This window comes from Heterocephalus glaber, unplaced genomic scaffold, assembly GCF_053883595.1.
Source record: "Heterocephalus glaber isolate CG9 unplaced genomic scaffold, H.glaber_assembly_v1.0 deba00001504, whole genome shotgun sequence".
NCBI classification, from domain to species: domain Eukaryota; kingdom Metazoa; phylum Chordata; class Mammalia; order Rodentia; family Bathyergidae; genus Heterocephalus; species Heterocephalus glaber.
This window is the reverse complement of record NW_028258324.1, coordinates 21,756,859-21,775,996: the sequence shown is the minus strand read 5'-3', so window position 1 is coordinate 21,775,996 and position 19,138 is coordinate 21,756,859.

Here is a 19,138-nt window from a genome sequence, read left to right as displayed (position 1 = left end):
AAGGAAAGAAGGGAAAGAAAAAATGATGATAAATGGAAAAAATGGTAATAAAGTCTTTGTAAATAGGGAAGGGTGGAGGGCGTGAAGGGAGGGCTAAGAATGGGGAAAAAATAAGAGCCAAGATGCATTACATAAAGGTACAATTCCCAATGAGAAATGTGATTGTGTTGTATACCTACAATGTACCAATAAAAGAACTTAGTACACACACACACAAAAAAGAAATACATAGAACTCTTTCAGGATTTTGCTGAGTAGGACATTTTAGGAATCAAGTAATAAGGAAACGATAAAATTTTGATTGTCAAAAACTGTGCTTAGAAATTTGTATTTGTTTACTAAAATTATAAATTATCATGTCATATATATCATAAAATAAAACATATACTAGTAAAATTATTCAATTAGATTTGAGTTTAAAAGAGTGTAGCAATTTTAAATTTAAAAAATGATAAAATCTTAATGATATTAACTAATGAATTCTAATGAATTACTTCTTCTGGGGTCTGAAATTTGCACTGTGAGATGTCACTTCGTATACATATAAAGAAAAATTGTTGTCAATTAAAAAAAAAAAAGTAGGATTCAGAATGTAGCTGCTGTGGACCTTAATTCTGGAATTTCCTGTATTTGAAAGTCTCCATGTACATATATTGACCTGGAATACATGCACCTACATTCAAAAAATCTCTGGTTTCAAACATGAAATACCTTGCACGTTGCTTTTCCCTCTTTATAATAAGAAAAGTCTTGGAAATTGAAAATCGATTACTTGGATCCATCATATAAATTCAACTGAATAAATTAAGTTGGCAAATGGTCAAAACTAGTTTTTTTCATTGTTGAAGTAGGAGGATAAAGATAAGGATGGGGGAAGCCAATCATCAGTGTGATAATGTATTGGCATTGATGACAGCAGTAATATGAACTCGTGTTAAGCCTAATAAAGATGTACATAGATTCATAGCACACACACACACACACACACACACACACACACAGAGTCAGAAACTTTGACTAGTATACATATGTATATTTCCTGTCAGCCGAAACTGCTTGGAAACAAGAACATCTCAACCTCAAAGTGTACCCAGTGTGGCTATCTTGGTTTCTAGTATATTCTCAGTGAAAAAATCAGGAATCCTTGAATAAATGGCTTTAAGAATGGGGCCAAGATTGTACCATATGTGCCTCGGGCATCTTGTAATGCCAGAAAGCAAGGATGTGCTAACCATAAATGAGTGATATAGTATTTTCAAGTTTCTCCATTGATTTTAAATGGATAACTCTTAATGGGTTCCTCTTTGAATTATTTTTGGGGAATTGTGATTTTTGAAAGCTTCAGAAACTAAAATGCATTCATTATCAACTTGTAGAATATATTCAGGAGGGAATTCAAACTGACTTTCATGAAAGTACAGTGCAATTATGGGAAACTTTATAAAATGGCTTACAGTCACAATAGGACCCTTAGATTATGATTGTTTTGTAAATTTCAAAATAGTCTAAAACTCTGCTTGATGAAGAGAAAAAAGAAGAATGTACATGCTGCTAGACTGAAATTATTTTTAATATTAGTTTTGTCACAAACTTTGTCATTCAATTTCACCTTGCATAAAAATACTATATTTTGAAAACTTTGTATTCTATTCTGGTTGACAGAATAATATAGCTTGTTTGGACACAATTATAAATTATGTGTGCATCATTGGCAACTGAGAGTACACTTCTCTTCTATATTTTATGGAACTTGGTAAGAATAATTGTGGAGCCTGAAATCGCAATGTTTATCTTCGTTTAAAAACATCTCAACTGAAATTAAATTAAAAATGCCAGATTTTTTTCCTCTTCAGTGAATAAGCTCCCAGAACTTTACATTGACAAGAATAATCAAACATGGTTTGAATCACTGTAACCATTTTTTAACTTAAAACCTGAGACATTGACATATTGTGGGTGATATTTAACTATTTGAGAAGTTTATTTTCTGTGAATGCACCCAACACTTGACAGCAATCATTTCATTGATTGTACATTCACAGTAAAATTAAGAGTATATAAAAATTGAGATTAACTTATAACAGTCTTTCTTATATCCATTCATTTATGTAAACAAGCAATAATTGCAGATAATCTGAGTTTTCTGGTAAATGTTTAATTTCTGGCTCTTCATGAGGAGAAAAAGAGCCATGTTTTTAGTGATGGCTTATTTCTGTGGTATATATACTCCTGCCATGGCTTATTTGAACTTATTAAATGTTGCAAAATGTAGACTTGAGGAGAGTTTATCCAGAGCATCTCATATGGTATTTCTTCCTTTGAGATATAAGAGACATAGAAACTTTAGCAAACTAATCAGAATATGAAGTATCCACAGTATCCTTTCTTTTTGTCTACTAAATTTTTGTAAACTGATTTAGGTATATAAGAGCTTATAGTTTTAGTATTCATAATGGTCGGGCTTCATAACTAGTTTACAAAATTAAAAAAGATAACCTGATGTTAATAATCTGTATGAGCTAACACCAATACAAAATTACTTATATGTCAAGAGATTATACAAATGCAGAAAAGCAATAACTATTTTGATGTGTGTTTCTTATTGTAAATGAGGTTAAGGTAGTTTTTCTCAAAGATTATTATAGTAGTTTAATAAAAATATATTCCAATTCTTTGTAGAATATATTCATATTACTAGAAAAAAAAGAATGATAGCCTGTTCAAGATTGAAAAGGCATGTAATATGTAAAATGTATTTGGTTCAGTATTTCTTAAGCTTAATTATAGCAGGCCCTGTCTTTTTATTCAATGAAGCAATATAAATATTCCTATTTGAAATATTTTTGTGAAATTCAAGTATGAGAACTTCAAAGACTGATTGATTTTTCACATTATTCCATTTTTCATTTGAATATAGGCCTGTCATAGTCATCATAGTCATTATTGATCACATTCATCAATAGTCTGTTCAATAATAAATCTATGAAATCATAATATATCAGCCTAAATCACCAAAGTAGGGAAAAGATGGCAATGTGAAATGTCAGGCAGATTTGAATAAAATATGTCAAAAAATAGAAGACACTATGATTTATAGTGATAATACCTACAATTATATCAGATGTCAGGAAAATAATTTTTTTTCCAAAGTAAGCATATTATCTTTGAAAACATGTCTCTACTGGTACAGCATAAAAGATTACTCTATCTGCTCACTTATGTGTAATGTACAAAGTTTACAGTGGGAGAACTAGAATAAATTTTATTCAAAGTAGAAAAGAAAAAAGTATCATTTTGACTCATATGACCTTGTATAATTGTAAAGGTGAAATTATTTATAGTTATAAGATATTTGCTATGTCATTTGACTTCCTGAAATATTATTAATATATGTTATGGTGTATAATAAACTTATTTCTCAATAGTATGGCTCCTATCTATCCATATTATTAATCAGTCTATTCTTTAAACTTTTATTAAGTATTAATATCATAAACAATAATTAGCAGTACTTTTCATTTAAAATACTTGTTTATATTCGACAAAACCCAACACCCATTCATGATAAAACACTACAGAATATTGGAATAGAAGGACTTTATCTCAACCTGATTAAGGCTATCTATGAAAAACCAACAGCCAACATCATACTAAATGGTCAAAAACTGAAAACTTTCATGCTAAAGTCAGGAACAAGACAAGGATACCCACTATCACCACTCCTGATCAATATAGTTCTGGAAACATTAGCCACAGCAATTAGAAAAGAGAAAGCAATAAAAGGAATAAAGGTAGGAAAGAAGAAGTTAAACTGTAATTATTTGCTGATGTTATGATACTTTACATGAAAGACCCCAAAAAACTCTGCCAAAAGACTTCTAGACTTAATTGACAGATGCAGTAGAGTAGCTGGATACAAGGTCAACACTCCAATAGCCTTCTTGTACACAAATAACGGACTCACTGAGAGAGAAATTAGGGAAACAATTCCTTTCAAAATAGCATGCAAAAAAATGAAATATCTAGGAATCAATTTAACAAAGGAAGAAAAAGCCCTCTACACTGAAAAATACAGCACTCTGAGAAAAGAAATTGAAGAGGATATATGAAAATGGAAAGACATCCCTTGTTACTGGGTAGGAAGAACCAATATAGCAAAAATGGCCATACTTCCAAAACTGCTACACAGATTAAATGCAAGTCTAATTGAAATTCAAACAATATATTTCACAGAACTAGAGAAAACAATGCAAAAATTCATTTGGAACCAGAAGAGACCTAGAATAGCAAAAGCAATTCTAGGCGACAGGGACATGGTAGGGGTATCATAATCCCCAACTTGAAACTATTATACAAAGCTACTGTGATAAAAACAGCATGGTACTGGCAAAGAAATAGGCCTGAGGATCAATGGAATAGATTAGAAGATGAAGAAACAACTCCAGACATACTAAGCCACCTCATCTTTGACAAAGGAGCCAACCACCCCCACTGGAGGAAAGATAGCCTATTTAATAAATGGTATTGGAAAAACTAGATTTCAACCTGTCAAAGATTAAAACTAGACTCATAACTATCATGATGAACTAAACCAAGATCAAAGTGGATTAAAGATCTAAATATTAAAATAGAAACACTAAACTTGCTGGAAGATAAGTTAGGTAGAACTCTTGAAGATATTGGCATGGGAAAAGAATTTATGAACAAAACCTCAGTAGTACAGAAACTAGCACAAAGCATCAACAACTGGGATCTCATCTTATTAAAAAGCTTCTGCACTGCAAGTGAAACTACCAACAGAGCTAAGAGACAACCTACAATGTGGGAAAAATTTTTACCAGCTGTTCCTCCGACAAAGGTCGACTATCTAGATTATATAAAGAACTAAAATAAATCAGACCCCCAAATGTAAAGATCCAATTCAAAAGTGGGCATCTGAAATGAACAGACATTTCTCAGACAAAGAAGTAAAAGCAACAAATAAACAGATGAAAAAATGCTCAACATCATTGGTCATTGGAGAGATGCACATGAAAACAACATTGAGCTTCCATCTCACCCCAGAAAGCATTGCTACTATCAAGAAATCAACCAATAACAAATGCTGGAGGGGGGGGCGTGTGGTGAGGAGAGACAAACCTTTCTTTATTGTTGGTGGGAGTGCAGGCCAGTGCAACCACTATGGAAATCAGTATGGAGATACCTCAAAGAACTAGGACTGGAAGTCCTATTTGATCAAGCTGTTCCCCTGCTGGGTATCTTCCCAAAAGAATTGAAAGAATCATACCACAGCGATGTATGTGCACCCATGTTTATAGTGGCACAGTTTGTAAAAGCTAAAGCCTGGACATAGCCCAAGTGATCATCAACAGGAAACTGGATAAAGAAGATGTGGGGTTTTTTTTTTTTTTTATAAAATGGAGTACCACTCAGCCACAAAGAATGACAAACTAGAGACAATTATAGCTAAATGGGTGCACATTGAGGCTATACTCTTAAGTAAAATAAATATGACACATGTGTAAATACTGAATAGTTTCTCTGATGTGAGAAACTGAAAGTGTAAATACTGATTAAAATGAATACTTGATAATGTGAAATAGGAAGAAAACATCCAAAGGGGTAGGGGAAGTGGGAGGGGAAGGGGAAAGGAAAGAAGAGAAAGGAAAAATTATAAGAAAAAGAAAAAATGGAAACAGTCTTTGTAAATAGGGAAGGGTGGAGAGGGTGAAGGGAGGACAGGTAATGTGGAAAAAATAAGACATGTACAGGTACAAGTACCCAATGATAGATTTAAATGTATTGTATACCTGAAATATGCCAATAAAAGAATTTAAAGAAAAAAAATAAAATACTTGCTTATTTTAGAATTTTAGAATCAGTTTGACTTTGCTTTACTATGATATCTTATGTAATAGATTGATCATCACAAATGTATTTTTATTTATTTCATAATAATGCCTAAAAAATTCATTTGTGTAGTGATTGTTATAATAACCCATTATTTTCTGTTAGACGAGGAAGCAAATAAGGTATTTATGCCATTATGAGAATCCCTTAGAATACAATTTTAAGAAATACAACATTTTATATAGTTTAAAAAGGAGAAATTAAATAATATTAAAGTGAATGTCAATACTGCCTTAAGATTTTTCAGTAGTTTTTGTCATGTGTTATGTACGTGGCATCATAATCTACTGACAAAGCTATTTTTCCCAACAGTGAATAAATAACCTAAAAATGTGTGCAGTACTTTAGAGTTAAATAAGTGTGAAATTCTTCACACTTGCAATGAATAAATTGCTCCAGTGAGCATTCTGAGCAGACAGTTGGAGATGGTTCTTCAAACTCAGGCTGAAATACAGGAGTGATACTCACCTACAGAGCACTGTAGAAGGTGATAACACCCGAGCTTTATTCAGTGAGGAGATGGACAACCTCTTCAAAGAATTAAAATTCCAGAGGACATGTACACATTTTCACTTGCCATGATGACACACAGCTTGTAGGTGAAAAGACAATGGTAAAAAGGATGGTTAAAATATTATTTTTGCTAGGACTATTTAGGTGCAGTTATAGACAACTTTATTTTGTTTTAAATGTGAGTTTCTGAATTGACTATGATGAACCTGGGTTTAAAAATTTGTGCAGTACTTTAGAGTTAAATAATTTTTTACTTATAAAAATAAATAAAACATTTTATCTTTCATCATTAATTTATTTTTTACATGGAACAACTACTTTCTCCCTTGTCTGACAAAGTAAATTACCTCATTTAAATACCTATTCTTTCCTCTTTATCCTGTTTTCCCATGCTATATTTTACTAATATTTTCTTTTATATTTTTCTATTTTCACTCTTAAATCTTTAGTGTATTTTATATTTTGTTTTTCTTTCACTAACCTTGGCTCTATAAGATGATAAATTTTATACCTCTGAAAGGAGAATCTACAGTTTAGGCCCACTCTACCATGACACTTTACAAATTCTCTTACTTTAGAACTATTTTTACATTGTCCATGGATTGACATTCATAACTAAGAGAGAATTACCATGATATTTTCAATGACATACCTGTGAATGGTATTTGAATAGTATTTGTGATATTTGATAAATGACAATTAAATGGCAATTATAACCAGCAGGATTTGTGATATGAGTAAATTCCAATGGACTTCATTGACATATTTCTCACTTCTTTCATTAAACTTTTAATGAAAAAAAAGTGCCATATTTTAGATGACATTAGTTTTGGAGGTGGTTCCTTTGTAGTTTTCTTACATCATCTATTCATTAGCTATTGGATTTGACAGATAAAGACGATATAAATTTCACTTTATGAATAAGTGTATCTACAAATGTTTTCATTTTTCTTGGCTGAATAGCTAAGAGAGAAGCGACAAGGTCATCATACAGGTGTACATTTAACATTTTAAGAGTAACACCAATTTTGAAGTTTAAATTGTTCCACATCCCTGTCAATACTTGATATGGTCAGTCTTTCTAATTTTAATCATTTGAATGAACACTTAATTTCATGGTGGTTTAAATTTTAATTTCAATGATGATGTACATTGTTTTACCCTCAATATAAGTATATCTTACAAAAAAGTTCAAGTATTTTGTCCTTTCAATTGCCTTGTTTCTCAAGTACAAAGTTTTTAATATAAAAGGCTCTATATTTTCAGTATTCTTGTTTTGAAATAACTTTAATTTTACAGAGCTGTTGTAAAGACAGTGTAGAGAGCTTGTGTATACCCTTTCCTTCATGTTCTTAATATTAATGTGACAGGCAATCACCATGCATCTATAAAAATTAAGATATTGACATTGTACAACACTTAACTATAGACTTCATTCTGATTCACCGTTTTCCCACTGATGTTCTTTTGTACAGTATTGGTCAGACGTTTCATGTAGTGTTTCTTAAATTGGTTTTCTCTGAAGCTTTCTGATGATTAGACCTGGGTTTTATAATTTATAGAAAAATATTACAGAAGTGAATATCTTTTTATTGCAGCATACCAAGAAGGAAATCATAACACCTTACTGGTGAAATTAACTGATCTCTTTATCATATTGTGTCCACAGATTTTCCCACTTTATTTTTCCTTTTCCAGGTTATTAGGTAGAATTTCATCACTAAGTCCTGCCTACCTTTAATTAAGTCTCTTTACACTTCATCTTCTGGGGGAGGATTATCAAAGAGTTTCTAACATGCACTAAAATCAGGCTGTAGTTAATACATATTTGAAGAAATATTTTGAGACCTAGCAGATAGAAGTTACTTCTCAGTTTCAGGCATGGACATTATAATTTGTCTGGATCTTCCTAGAGTTATCATCATGGTAATCTAATGGTTATTATCTCTTTTCTGAATTACTTATGCATTTATACATTGGATTTATTTTATAGAAAAGATGTCTATTCTCATTTATCCATTAAGTAGTTTGTGATCATATTGAGATGGATTCAGTTTATCTTTGAATATTTCTTACTTTCTGGATTATAAGAAGCTGTGGATTTCTTATAGTTTTGCCTTTCTCTGTCTTAATCTTGAAAGTTCACATTTATCTAGAGAGTTCTTGTTCCTTCTATTGAATCATGTGCATATGTAGGACCTAAGAACAGGGGACACGTGTGCCTGTTGCTACTGGAATTTCACTACTTCTAGCTTGTCTCAAGCAAAAGAGACAGAAAGTATAATGTATGTATTCAGTCTTGCATTCTAAGCTCTTTAATTCTGTACCTATCAATCTGTAATTATATTAAGACAAACATGAGTTCATACTGATATCTCCTACTCTACTTCAGCATAAGGTCATTTTTCTCTCATCTCCTTCCTGCAAAGTATTTTTTACTTCTTTCTAACATCTTCAATTTCACCTAACAGTTTTTTTCTTTCCAGTATGTACACACACACACACACACACACACACACACAAACACACACACAATGGAGTTGAGGATTTAGCTCAGTGGTTCAGCCACCTGCCTCGCAAGTGTAAGGTCCCAAGTTTGATCCCCAGTACCAAATACAAACAAACAAAAAAAATACACACATATATATTATTTTCATTGACTTGTGTAAAGTACTGGAAATTCTAAAGCTTTTTGTATACTAACTACTGGAAATATATCATAATCCCTCTTGTATTAATATTTTATGTTAAATTTCTATTTGAATAGGAAAAAAACTATTAGTTAAACTATTAGAATGAATATCTCTAACAAAGTTTTGGGAAGGAAAGGTAAAACCTATAATGAACAATCTCACATTCCATTGGCTTGGATATAAGAAGTAAAAACACACAGAAATGTTTCAATTTTTTCATATGTATTTTCAAAAATTTTAACATGACAAATATATGTCATGTTTGACAAATATAGTTTCCCTAACTCAATCCTACAAACAAACTCTCAAGATCTAATACAAAAAAATTTTAATAGATTAGGTAAATCTTTACTATTACTATACCAATTTCTAGTAGGACTCCTTTGATAGTTCACTGGTGGCCTTGAAAATACTGATGCCTTTTCTCACCTTGAAAGTTGCCAAGTTCACCACTGTGGACTCTGTCACATTAGAGACTCTTGCTCTCCCTTTAGTTAGAGATTCAAGCTTCAATCTGACAGAGCAGGAGATCCAGCATTCATCTTTTTGATAAAAGTGAGTAATCTACTTTAAAAGCTTTGAGGTCTTAAATTCTGTAGTACAATGCTCTTTTTGTTTTGGTAACTGATCCTCCAGGGAGATTTGATTTTCATGTCGTTGCTATGACCAGTAATATGTGTGAACCCAAAATGGATTAAGGTGTCATTCTTCTATACTCACTAATCAGATGGAAGGTTTTATGAAGATTCAAATTAAAAACCTCTGATGCTGTTAAGATTCCATGATTATTTCTAGGTCTCACGGCTCACGCTCTAATTAATTCACACTGTCAGACAGCAATTTAGTTTCATTAAAATTGCCCAATAAATATTTATGGAGTTTTCTTAACATTATTTACAGTGAGCATACAACACATTTCTGATATGTATCAGATAACTTTATTATTTTTAGAATATAATATATAAATACATATTATTTCTATCCAAAACAATTGCCACTGTGAACTAAAAGAAATTATTCATGTAGTTTTGCATTTAAATTTAGTTGTTTCCTTTTACATATAAACAATCTGGATATATTAAATACTTCCCTGTACTATTTAAGTATGCCTAAACTATTTTTTTCTTGAATATGTGTTTTGAGGACCAATAATGAAACAAATGAATGAGACTAGAATGCTTACATATATTGCTGATATAATTATGGACTGACATTTTTCTCCTTTACCTAATTCATCCAAAATTATCATAATTTATCTCATGAAGCCATTTATGAGTTTCATGTTTTCAAACTCTCATTCAAGTCTTCATTTCAGTTAGAAAGTAGCTTAGTAATGTCTGTTATGCTGTTTCTAAATAATTTTTTTCCAGAAAGTGCTAAAATCTAACAATGTTCTATTTGTTTCAAAACGTTTCCAATTAAATCCTGTTCTTTCACTTTTCATAGTAAATTTTCAAATGTTCTGCATATGTTCAAAAGGAATCTATACACTTGTACCAACATGTACATATACCTCTGCTTCCATCAAATCATTGTAATGAGTGCCTCTGACTTTACTATAAAATCTAGTCTCTTTTCTTCATTCTTTCTTGCTTAGCAAGATTAAGAAATTAAATATCAATACCTGAAAGTGTTTATGTATTTTTGAATTAATGCAATAAAACATAATCTTCCTGGTATATGAACTCTAGTCATGACTGATAAGAATTAGAAACCTCATGAATTAAAACCCAGGTCACATTTTCTTTTCTGATTGAGGTAAAGTCAATGCAATGATGGTAGTATTAACATATATGAAAACTTACTAAACTTAAGTCCTTTTTTGGGTACCAGAGATCGAACTCAGGATCTTGCACTTGAGAGACAGGTGACAGAACCACTGAGCTAAATCCCCAGCCCTTAACCTTAAGTTTTATATTCATGCCTCAGAACACTAAAAATCTATTCTTTTTAAGGACCCTCATAAAAAAACTTTTACAAACTTAAACAGAAATATGAGATGTGATCCAAAATAGGATGATTGTTTAAATTTTAAATAATTTTTACAAATAAAGCCTAGCTATTGTAAATCGGGCTGCTATAAATATGGGTGTGGAGGGATCTCTACAGTATCCTGGATTTCTGGAATATACTGAACAGTATACGTGGATCAAAAGAAGACACCTGTTTCTAGTTTGGGGAGGAACTTCCATACTCTTTGTCACAGTGTTTGTACCTGTACATGATGTATCTTGGTTCTTATTTTTCCCCCATTCCCTGTGCTCCCTTCAGTCCCTCCAGCCTTCCCTATTTATAAAGACTTTGTTTCCATTTTTTCCTTTTCCCATAGTTTTTCCTTCTCCTTCTTTCCTTTGCCCTTCTGCTCCCACTTCCCCTACCCCTTTGGACATTTTCTTCCTAATTCAAATGATCAATTATTTGTTTTAATCATTTAAATCCTTATTTACACTTTCAGTTTCTCACACTAGAGGTACTATTTGGCATTTAAACATGTGTGTCCTATTTATTTCACTTAAGAGTATGGCCTCAATATGCATCCATTTAGCTATAAATATCTGTAGTTTCTCATTCTTTATGGCTGAATAGTACTCCATTAAATTAAAAAAACACATCTTCTTTATCCAGTTTCCAGTTGATGGGCATTTGGGATGTTTCCAAGCTTTAGCTATTACAAACTGTGCTGCTATAAACATGGGTGCACATATATCGCTGTCGTATGATTCTTTTATTTCTTTTTGGAAGATACCCAGCAGGAGAATAGCTGGATCAAATGGGACCTGTAGGTCCTAGTTCTTTGAGGTATCTCCTTACAGATTTTCACAGTGGTTGCACCAGTGTGCACTCCCACCAACAATGGAGAAGCGTTTCTTTCTCCCCACACCCCTTCCAAAATTTGTTTTGGTTGATTTCTTGATAGCAGCCATTCTTTCTGGTGTGAGGTGGAGTCACAGTGTTGTTTTTATCTGCATCTCTCACATAACCAGTGATGTTAAACATTTTCCATCTGTTTATTTGCTGCTTTTACTTCTTTGTCTAAGATATGCCTGTTCATTTCATATGCCCATTTTTGTTTTTCTTTTCTTTTTTTTGTTTTGTTTTGGGTACTGGAGATCAAACTGTGCTCTTTGTACTTGTGAGGCAGGTGTTGCAACCACCGAGCTAAATCCCTGGCCCCAGATGTCCATGTTTGAATTGGGTCTTTGAATTTTGTGGGTTGATATTTTCAGTTCTTTATATATTCTAGATAGTATTCCTTTGTCTGAGGTACAGCTGCTAAATTTTTTTCCCAGATTGTAGGTTGTTTTTTAGCTCTGTTGGTGGTTTCTCTTGTAGTTCAGAAGCTTATTAATAACATGAGATCCCAGTTTTTGATTCTTTGTGCTAGTTCCCATGCTACTGAGATTTTGTTCATAAAGTCTTTCCTTATGCCAATGTCTTCAAGAGTTATTTGTCTCACTTAATCACTTTTTGTTTGAAATCCACTTGATCTGCAATGAGGCTAGCAACTCTTGCTTTTTTGGGGGGTCCTTCTCACATTTTTTCACCCTTTAACTTTCAGGCTATGAGTTTCTTTTTGAATTAAATGTGTTTCTTGTATGCAGCATATTGTTGGATCTTGCCTCTTGACCCATTCTGCCAGTCTATTTCTTTTGATTGGTGCATTGAGACCATTAACATTGATGGTTATAATTGACATATATTGACTTATCATTGTCATGACTTTTTCTTTTTGTTATATACTCCCTCTTTCCTTTAATTTCTTGTCATGCCCAAAGGATTCATTTTGCTGAGCTTCCTGGTGCTGTAATCCTCATTATCTTTTCCTAGGATATTGTCTAAAATTTTTTGGAGTGCTGGTTTGGTGGTTTGGTATTCATGAAGTTCCTAAGGTGCTCTTTATCATGAAAGTATCTTATTTCTCCATCAATTTTGAAAGAAAGTTTTGCAGGGTACATCAATCTGGGTTGGAGGCTGTTTTCCACTAGGGCTTGAAATTTGTCACTCCAAGCTCTTCTTGCCTTGAGGGTTTGCATTGAGAAGTCTGCTGTGATTATGATTGTTTTTCCTTTGTATGTGATTTGTTTCTTTTCTTAAACTGCTTGTAGAATTTGGTTCTTTTGTTGGGTTTCTGGAATCCTCACTATTATAATGTGGGACTATATGAGATTGAACAAAGGTTATGCCATGTTGCCTCACTCGATACTCCCCCTCCCCTTCTGAGTAGACCATGTGATGTCATTTCTGGGAAGAAAAATAAAGGTTCACAGAATGCACAGTGTTCTTTGAAATTACCCAATTCCCCATAAACAGGAAATGTACTGGAACATGCTACCTACTATCTAAATGTACTGGAACATGCTATCTAAATCCCCTAACCATCAGCATCTTGCTTTTGTAATCTCTGGTTGCTAACTTCCCCTTGCAACCCCTATAAAAGAGCCTTGGACTCTGAGTCAGTTGCCTCTCTAAGCTTGTTTGCTTGGAGAGTGCCATCTGGCCAGACTAATAAAGGTCTATTTTACTTTCCAACTTGCCCAGTGTGTTCCCTCCCAGGTGATCTTTGATGCAGTCAGCTCCTCAGTGGGTTTGGTAAGGCCCTCGGTCTTATATGTAGACTTTTTAAATCAAGGCTAGTTGGAGTCCTATATGCCTCACTTATCTGTAGGTGAAGTTCTTTTGCGCTGCTTGAGAAGTTTTCTGCCATTACTCATGTGAACAGTTTTTTTTTTTTTTTTTTTTTTTTTTTTTTTTTTATGTTGTCTGCACTCTCTCCTGTTTCTTCAATGACTCTGATCAGTCTTATGTTATTCATTGCATCATGTAGCAGTTGCTGGATTGATGTCTTGTGGTGCCTTACTATTTTAAAGAAATTTTTCTTTTCCTGGTCACTAATTGGAATCTTATCTTCTATATCTGAAATTCTGCCCTCACATTGGGTCATTCTGCTGCATAAACTTTCAGTGAAGTTTTTAATCTCCTGGATATCTGTATCTGTTTATAGATTTCATTTGTTTCCTATGTTGGGATTCCATCATGTTCCTCAGCTCCTCTAATTTTTGTCTGTGTCCACTCTAGATTTATTAATCATGTCTTGCACTATGGGCACAATCTCTGCAGTTATCTGAGAAATTATTTCTAATTTCATGTTTACCAGATCCTCTTTTGTTGCCAGTTTAGCAAGTCCAGATGGTTAAGTATCAGATAGTTCCATCTCATTTCCCTTTGGGGTTGGTTTAGGTGATCTGGAAGTCTGTTTTTGAGACTTGTTTATGTGTTTTCTCATTTCAGCATGGGGGGGTTATGTGCTGCTTGAACTCACATGGCTCACCTTCTTGGCTTTTGGGGCAACTCTGCTCCTCAGTGCTGGGGGCAGTGGTATGGTGGCCGGAAATGCTCCTCCTAGGTGCTGGGATCAGCTCTGTTTCTTGGTGCTAGGGGAGGCTCACTTCCTTGGCCCTGGGAACAGTGGTATGGCAGCCCAGAAGGCTCCTTCACACTGGGTGCAGCTCTGTTCCTCAGTGCTTGAGCTCTGTTTTCTTTCAGTGGTTTGTCCAGAGATGCTAAGAGCAACTAGCCAGCACCATTTTCTTCCTAACCCTGCCAAAAATTACAAAAGTTTCACTATGGAGTCATTAAATTCTTTGCATTACACAAGTGGTAATTAGGATAATCAAATGGATTCACATTCCATATTACTTTAAACTGTTCACAACAACAACTATCAGTCTTCTCTACAGTACTAGAAAGAGAGACCATGGTGTCTTTGGGTGTCATCAAATTAGATCCAACTCCAGGAGGCCCTAAAACCATTAAAGAATTTCATCTTACAGTTCTGTTTTTTTAGGGCCACCTCATTTTCAGTACCAAAATCTGTATCAGTCAGTGCTTACTAGAGGAACAAATTTAATGCAAGTTGTACAACTATAGAAGAATTTACATGATTGGCTTACAATAGCTGCCCATAGAGGTGTACCAAAGTACAAACATTCTGCCTACACCCTGGAAATAAAGGATCAAGTAAAAGGCCTGAAGCTCAGTGTAGTGTACTGTGGGAGTCCATGTCAGGAGACCAAATAGTCTGCAATGGAAGCTGGAAGGTCTGTGCTGCAGGCTGAAGAGTCTGTGCTGGCAGCCAGGAGATGATCTCCAGGGTGAAGTGAAGAATGGAGCTCCTCAGAAGAAACAGAAGTGACCCTTCTTTCTTTGTTTCCCCTTTATACCATTCAAGGGAGAAATCACCCTAGGGTGGGCCTTCTGTCTTCAATAAATCCCCTCAAGACACTCAGAACTATGCTGATCCAATTTATTTGCTCGTTTCTTATTCAAGTTGACAAAATCAATAACTATCACAGTTAGGTTTTAAGTATATCCGAATTTATAAGCATGTCATGTGTTGACTTCTCTGAAGTTAGTGTTTATTAATATAACTAGATCTTCATCCAAATGAGATTCAAAATTGCACAAAATAAAGGAGATTAATGGTGAAAATTAGAAGCAAAGGTGAATAAATGCACAAAGGTCAAAAAAATACTTGGGAAATTACATAGTATAAAATACTTTGATATAGGTATGATGGCATGCACCTGTAATTTCAGTACTGGGAAAGCTGAGGTAGGAGGAGTGCCATGTGTTTAGGGCGAGTTTAAAATACATAATGAATTCAAGGCTAGAGCAGACTACATAGCTGGACCTGTCTAAAATAAATAAATAAATAAATAAATAAATAAATAAATAAATAAATAAATAGTAAAACATAAAGAACAATCAAAGTATTTTCTGAAAGTATAAATTAATTTTAACTGACACAAAAAGCATAAAAATTATATTTATTAGAGGGGTAACAAGTGATACATGTGTACACTGTGTAGTGCTTAAAATGTTAAAGATATGTATTACCTCAAAATAAATTTTAATGATAATCTTTTAATAAAATTTTTAATAATTTTTCTGGTGAACAATTAATAGAGAATGTGCTTTTGTCAGTAAATACAAATAATGCAAAACTTATTATTTCTTTCTTATTATCTTGCACGATTGTTTCAATCTATTCTTGTTCCTCTTATTAAGTCATTACACATATAAAATTTACATTATAGGTTCACAGTGAAAATAAAATTCCCAAAGCCTTAGATTAACCTAATAAAGCAACATTTTTAATGATAGCCATTATAAACATAAACAATAAATCCACAAAGGCAATATCGAACTATTTTACAATTAGTGGTCTAACTAAAAACAGGCTATGAGATTTTATCATCCATTGGCAATCTATATTAAACTAATTAAATAAATATCACATTAAAGTTAAATCATTTTTATGTATCCTACATTGTGTTTTTAGTATGTAAGAAGATTATATCAATCAAGATCATGGCAATAAAAAGAAATCACTAAATTGTGTAGAAAGTGATTTAATATAGGAAATCACATGCTCAAAATGTCATTAGGGAAGTTTTTAACTGAGTCAGGGATGATCCACAAAATGAATTGAACTAACCCAGCAAAGCTTTAGTGGAGATTAATATGTAATGAGCACAGTAGCCACTGAGAAAGTCAAGCAGCAATCCAGAAAGTACTGCAAATACTTCTAAAGCAACTACTGGAGACAACTAAGTAAAAACTTTTCACAACTTTAACCATGACCTAGAGGTCTAAATGTCAGATTAAGAAACTAACACTATTTTATTGGTTGTTCGTTGTTTGTTTTGGTAGTTTTCAGAAGCTGGAATATGGACAGTGGAAGCCAGTAGAAGAGACTCATCATATTTCCCTAACCCTACTTTTCAATAGAATGTAGGGTATTGAAAAGTGGACTGGACATCATATTTTTTGTTTTTCTTTGTATTAAATTATTTTATTGGTACATTGTAGGTGTAGAACACAATTACATTTAGCATTGGGAATTGGAACTTTATATAATGCATCTTGGTTCTTATGTTTTCCCCATTCCTAGCCCTCCTTTCACCCCCTCCACCCTTCCCTATTTACAAAGACTTCATTTCCATTTTTTCCATTTCTCATCATTTTTTCCTTTCCCTTCTTTTCCCCTGCCCCTCCTACTACCCCTACCCCTTTGGACCTTTTCTTCCTATTTTACTTTATCGATTATTCATTCTAATAATTGGCACATTTTAGGTATACAATATAATGACATTCATCATTAGAAATTTGCACCTTTACATAATCTCTCTTGGTTCTTACTTTTCACCATTGCCCAGCCCTCCCTTCAACTCCCCCATTCCTCCCTATTTACAAAGATTTTGTTGCTATTTTTCCATTTTCTCATATTAATCCCATTCCCTTCTATCCTTTCCCCTAGCCCTCCCACTTCCTTCCCCTTTGCCCCTTTTCTTCCTATTTCACATTACCTATTATACATTTAGTCCTTATTTACACTTTCAGTTTCTCACACCAGAGAAACTATTCGGTATTTACACGTGTGTCCTATTTATTTCACTTTAGAGTATTGCCTCAATGTGCATCCACTTAGCTATAAATGTCTCTAATTTCTCATTTTTTTATGGCTGAGTAGTACTCCATTTTATAAAAAGAACCCCACATTTTCTTTATCCAGTCTCTAGTTGATGGGCATTTGGGCTGTTTCCAAGTTTTAGCTAATACAAACTGTGCTCCTATGAACATGGGTGCATATATATCACTGTGGTATGATTCTTTTAATTCTTTGGAGAAGATCCCCAACAGTGGAATAGCGGGGTCAGATGGTATTTCCAGTCCTAGTTCTTTGAGGTATCTCCATACCGATTTCCACAGTGGATGCACCAGTCTACACTCCCACCAGCAGTGGAGCAGGGTTCCTCTTTCCCCACAGCCCCACCAGCATTGGTTATTGGTTGATTTCATGATAGCAGCCATTCTTTCTGGAGTGAAGTGGAATCTCAGAGTTGTTTTCATTTGCATCTCTCAAATGACCAGTGATGTTGAACATTTTTTCATGTATTTATTTGCTATTTCTACTTCTTTGTCTGAGAAATGTCTGTTCATTTCAGATGCCCATTTTTGGATTGGGTCTTTAAATTTAGGAGGTCTGATCTTTTTAAGTTCTTTATAGATTCGAGATAGTACACCTTTGTCTGAGGAAGAGCAGGTAAAGATTTTTTCCACATTGTGGGTTGTCTCTTCACACTGCTGGTGGTTTCTCTTGCTGTGCAGAAGCCTTTTAATAAGAAGAGATCCCATTTGTTGATTGTTTGTGCTAGTTCATGGGCAACTGAGGTTTTGTTCATAATATCTTTTCCTACATGGATGTCTTCAAGGGTTCTACCTAACCTCTGTTCCAACTGGTTCAGAGTTTCTATTTTCATATTTAGATCTTTAATCCATTTTGATTTTAGTTTAGTGCATGGTGAGACATATAGGTCTAATTTTAATCTTTGGCAAGTTGAAGCCCAATTTTTCCAGCACCATTTATTAAAGAAGCTATCTTTCCTCCAGGGAGGGTGTTTGGCTCCTTTGTCAAAGATGAGATGGCTGAGTGTGTCTGGTGTTGTTTCTGCATCTTCTAATCTGTTCCACTGGTCCTCAGGTCTGTTTCTTTGCCAGTACCATGCTGTTTTTATCACAGTAGCTTTGTAGTAGAGTTGCAAGTTGGGGATTGTGATACCCCCTGCCATGTCTCTGTTACCTAGAATTGCTTTTGCTATTCTGGGTCTCTTCTTGCTCCAAATGCATTTTTGGATTGTTTTCTTGAGGTCTATGAAGTATGCTGCTGTGATCTCAATTGGAAATGCATTAAATCTGTATAGCAGCTTTGGAAGTATGGCCATTTTCACTATATTAATCCTTCCTACCCAGGAGCAGGGGATTTCTGTCCATTTTCTGATATCATCTTCAATCTCTCTTTTCAGAGTGCCATAGTTTTCAGAGAAGAGGTCTTTGATTTTTTTTTAGGATGATTCCTAGGTATTTCAGTTTTTTGGATGCTATTGTGAAAGGAATTATTTGCCCTATTTCTCTCTCAGTGAGTCTGTCATTAGTGTAGAGGAAAGCTATTGATTTTTGTG